This window comes from Podarcis cretensis (genome assembly GCF_951804945.1).
Source record: "Podarcis cretensis genome assembly, chromosome: 14".
Lineage (NCBI taxonomy): Eukaryota > Metazoa > Chordata > Lepidosauria > Squamata > Lacertidae > Podarcis > Podarcis cretensis.
Window position 1 is genome coordinate 51,817,415 of NC_137183.1, and position 4,234 is coordinate 51,821,648.

Here is a 4,234-nt window from a genome sequence, read left to right on the forward strand (position 1 = left end):
AAAAGGACACGTTCTACTTATGTTTGTTCTGGAAATGGTAGATCTGTGCAGGATCCAGTTCCCAGGATTCATGGTGCTTTAAATGTGCTTTATATATACTTTAAATGTGCTTTAAATGTACGATGTGCACTATCAGGCTGCCAGCGGCCCCCAGCTATGACGGCGATGTCAGAGGCAGAATGCCAGCTGCTGGGAACAGGGTGCAGGAACAGCGCTGCCATGCTCAGGTCATGCTTGTGGGCTTCCCATGAACATCAGTGTGGTCCAGGATGCTGGACCAGGCGGGACTTTGGCCTGATCCAGCAGCCAGGCTTGTCTAATGTTCTTACGTTTTTAAGGGACGCAGGTGGCACTGTGGGCTAAACCACTGAGCCTCTTGGGCTTGCCGATCGGAAGGTCGTCAGTTTGAATCCCCACAAGAGGGTGAGCTCCTGTTGCTCTGTCCCAGCTCCTGCCTATCTAGCAGTCTGAAAGTACACCAGTGCAAGTAGATAAATAGGTACCACTGCGGCAGGAAGGTAAACGGCACTTCCGTGCACTCTGGTTTCCATCACGGTGTTCCATTGCGCCAGAAGTGGTTTAGTCATGCTGGCCACATGACCCGGAAAGCTGTCTGTGGACAAACGCCAGCCTGAAAGCAAGATAAGCACTGCAACCCCATCGTCGCGTTTGACTGGCCTTAACTGTCCAGGAGTCCTTTACCTACATTCTTAAAGCCTTAGCAGCACTGCAAGGCTCCTTCCTATTGCAGCAAATCTGGAATCTAGAAAAGGAGCACTGCCCTGCTGCATTTTGTTGCAGATCACACTCGTACTCCTCGGAGCAACGCAGATCTCTGTTTTGCACGGAGGTTCTGCTTGCTATCTGTAAGGAATCGCCATCCAGGACAGTCTCCTCTTGGCCACAATTCAGCAAAACACTTAAGCTCATGAATCACCACTCCACTGCCACACTATCCATTATTGGATTAATCCCTTTCCCCTTATAAAAGCAGGATTCAGCTTCTCCACCACCAACAGGCAAAATTAATAGATACCTTTCCACCAGTGGATACAGCTGCCTTTTTTCCTCAACACCAAGGCACTTCCTATATCCTAGCTGCTGTTCTGGTGGTTCCAGAAATTACAGGCTACAGGGTGTGACGGTATTGCTAGGACCCACTTTTAACCCCACGCAAAATTATTCCCCTTAGAAATTGCAAACAGCGTTGACAGGGTATCAGGATACTGCCAGGACCGCCTTTTAAATACCTTTCAGGGCAGTGGTTTTCAACCAGTGTGCCATGGGGTGCTTTGAAGGATGGTCAGTGTACTGCGGGCAACACTGGCCTCTGTCCCCCTTTCTTTCCCTCCCTCCTATGATACCCTCTTCTGTATCTGCCTCCCAAAGGCTTGCACAGCTGTTTGTTGCAGTAATAGTAATAGTAATAAATAGTAATAAATTTTTATTTATACCCCGCCCTTCCCGGTTCAAAAACCAGGCTCAGGGCGGCTAACAACAAATTTAAAACACTTAATTATAAAAGCAGCATAAAATACGGTATAAAAACATGAATAACAATAAAAATCAAAAATCAATTAGATAATCTCCAAGGCTAGCTGACTCAATTGGTCCTACTTGGGCCAGCGTGGAGGCCAGGGGAGAATTAGCTGTGGGGCCCCAGAGCGGGTGATCTTCATAAAAAGGGGAGGGGGGAGGAAGAGAAGGGAAATAATAGATCAGGCTGAATTCAAATTAAAGGCCAGGTGGAATAGCTCTGTCTTACAGGCCCGGCGAAAGGAGGTTAAATCCGGTAGGGCCCTAGTCTCATGGGACAGAGCATTCCACCAGGTCGGAGCCATCACTGAAAAGGCCCTGGCCCGGGTGGAGGATAGTCTGACTTCCTCAGGGCCCTTGTAGCCCTGGCTACAAGCTCCGCAGGTGAACGGTGCCCCGGGGGCAGCCTGGGGGTGCTTCCCAGGCCCCTGTGGGGCAGTGTGAGGAGGCACCTCTGCTTGGGTCAGAGGGGGGCAGCTCAGAGACCAGGGGCAGCAGCTGTGGCTGCCCGGAGGACTCCCAAGGAGAGGGGAGAGGAGAGGAGGCTGAGGGAACACTCCACAAGGGAGGGGGTTCAAAAAAGGGTGAGGGGCTGCCGGCTCTGCAGGCAAGGGGTGACACAGCTGGGCTCCTGAGCCCCACAGGGGTGCCGCGTAAAGAATGTAGTTGGTCTAGGGAGCCATGAACTCAAAAAGATTAAAAACCTCTGTTTTAGGATATTGCCAGGTATAGAGGGTATTGCCTTCACTGGGAAAATAAAGAAAGCAATCATTTCTCCCCCCCCCCAAAAAAAAACCCTGGTGGTGTGTAAATGGTTTGCAGGATCTGAATGTGAATGAGACCAATATTATAATCTATTTGTTTGTTTGTTGCTTGCATTTATATCCCACCTTTTTCTCCAAGGAGCTCAAGGTGGCGCACATGAGCCTCACGCTCCTCATTTAATCCCCACAACGACCCTGTGAGGTAGGGTAGGTTAAGCAAGTGGCAGTGACTGGCCCAAGGTCACCCAGGGAGCTTTGCAGCCGAGTGAGGATTTGAACACTGGTCTTCCCGGTACTAGTCCGGCACTCTAACCACTGCACTACACTGTCTTGGAGGCCAGAGTTTCACTATTAATACAAAAGAATGATCAGAACTTGAGTTCCGCAACACCTGGAGAGTCACAGGCTTGTCCCCCTGTGCTTTATTTTTTTAAAAATAATATTTATTAACAGTTAAAAATTACATAAAAAAGAAATAAAGAAAATACAAAAAAGAAAAAAATTAAACATTAGAATACAATACATCACAAAGACAAAAACACTACACAAAACATTAAATTAACAAAACAAACAAAACAATTAAAAACGCCTCCGATAATTTCATAATCATATCTTTCATTCCCTTGTTTCAGTGACCTCCTCCCTCCTCCCATTTTTGTATTCCACTTCAAATAACTGTTTCAGCAATTCCTTTCCATCTTCCTCTGTTTCCTGTCCTGTAATTTATATTAACACGTTCTATCCTTATTTTTTCCCTTTAATACATTAACAATCTATCTGTACCTAGTTCCTTATCACATTTCTGCTAAAGCCATATAACATCATTCCATCATTTTCTAGCATTCATTAATTTTACAATATTTCTGTAAATAATCTTTAAATTTTTCCCAATCTTCTTCCACCAACTCTTCTCCCTGATTTCGGATTCTGCCAGTCATTTCCGCCAGTTCCATATAGTCCATTAACTTTATCTGCCATTCTTCCCTGGTGGTCCCCTTGTGCTTTAAGCCAGGGGTCTCCCAGTACACCTGCCCTGCTGTGGAGGCCCAAACACTTCCTTAATCCTGTTTTTGTAATTTCCCGAGGCACACAATTTTGCTCCGTAAAAAAACAGCAAAGGTTGGTGCTTTCAATGTGAACAGTAAATGTGCTCTCTCGGTAAAATATAGTCCCATTAACCACTATTGATCCATAAACTTTCCCACAAATTTTTTTTCCCCCATCACAGACTCCCCAACAAGACTGGATTGCATCTTAATTTAAACTTCCTTTCTTTTTTTAAATCCCCACCCAAAACATTCAGCATTTGGCAATATGCTGTCCCATCAGCAAAACCAAGAACAACACCCAAACCAGACTGCACCGTCCAATTGATGAGGATTCCCACCCCAAGCCAGATGATCGAGGAGCGAAACCATTTCCCCAGACAGATCCGTTCCTTTTCCTGGGCAGCCGGGCCCATTATGCAAATCTAGTAGGGGGAGAAGTTTAAAAGTCTGGAACTGCCGTATATTTCTTTATTTCATTAACATCAGCGCGAGTGGGAGAGTTAATGTGACAAAGTGAGCTCATTCCAGTGCTTATCCAAACAGTTCCTTTATAAATTAACAAGATTGGTGATTTCCTTCTAACAAGAGTTCCAGAATGGCTGTATTAGGAAGACAGAGAAGCTTTCAAAGTTAGGTAGCAAAACTAACATCAGGGAAGGGACTGGAGCAACCCGGAAAGCATGGAGATTTGAGCCCCACTAGGAGAAGGCAAGTGAGATGCTGCAGCGAGATGTTGCAGCACTGAATGTTGCAGTTCAGGGTCCTAGCCACTTCACTCCGTTCCTCCCACCCAGTTTTCTATATTTCCTCTGTCAGCTTTATGAAGCTACTGAGCATACTTAGTCCACATTTGGCTGCTTGTGCATAGAGGCAGGTTTCCCCAAA

General features: G+C 46.2%; 1 protein-coding gene across 5 annotated transcripts in view; it reads left to right on the forward strand.

Annotated features, from left to right (window-relative positions):
* Nucleotides 1-4,234, forward strand: part of ELFN1 (extracellular leucine rich repeat and fibronectin type III domain containing 1) — a 267,561-nt gene that overhangs the window by 232,508 nt on the left and 30,819 nt on the right. The gene's annotated exons all lie outside the window — the stretch shown is intronic.